Raw genomic sequence first — 785 nt, 5'->3', positions numbered from 1 at the left:
ACAACTAGGACAGTGTGCCTTCCAAGGATACGTTTTGTTTTTTTTCTCCTAGAGAACAACTTTTGCTCTAGTTGTTCCGCTCAGGCCCAGGTGTCCCTCGTTTCACAGAAATTTTCCTGGCTGTTGGCAGGCAACCTGATGTCAGTCTGGCCTCTTTGTGACCCATTTATCCTCTCACAGAGTCTTTTGCTTCAGAGACCAAAACTCTCACAAGGAGGTGGTGAGAACTCTGGTAAGATTTACTTGCTGGACCCATGACCATTGATATTTTTCATTTTTGCTCTCAAAAATTCCAAAGTAATTATACCAAAATCCTAGTGCACTTCTAACAAGGAAACAAATGAGTAGAACGGCCGCTGAAACCGAAGGAATGAAGCAGTTAAATAGGTTCTGAATAAAGAGGGAGAGGGAGGTCAGAATCCCAGAGGAGACTCCCCAAACCAGAAGTGAGGGAGACTCACAGAGGCTCTGAGCACAGAGGGGCTCATCAGGGTACCCCCTCTATTCTGAAGGAACTGCCAGGATCACTGTCCTTTGCAGGTCGTTTCTTTTGGGTCCCACTTCTGACACCAAGGAATGTGACCTAAATAAACAGGCAAGCTCAAAACTGTCAAAAAAAAAAAAAAAGATGAATTTGGGAATAACAGAGGAATTGCTATTCGGGACAAGCAAACTGTAGCAAACTACAGGCGAGTCCTAAATGGCAGCTCCTCGGCCATTCCTGAGAACTCATCTTCTTTGGCAATTTTGAGCTTGCCTCTCTATTCAGGTCGACAAAGCCAACT

Source organism: Myotis davidii, unplaced genomic scaffold (genome assembly GCF_000327345.1).
Source record: "Myotis davidii unplaced genomic scaffold, ASM32734v1 scaffold1525, whole genome shotgun sequence".
Classification (NCBI taxonomy): Eukaryota; Metazoa; Chordata; class Mammalia; order Chiroptera; family Vespertilionidae; genus Myotis; species Myotis davidii.
Note: the sequence above shows the minus strand (reverse complement) of the source record.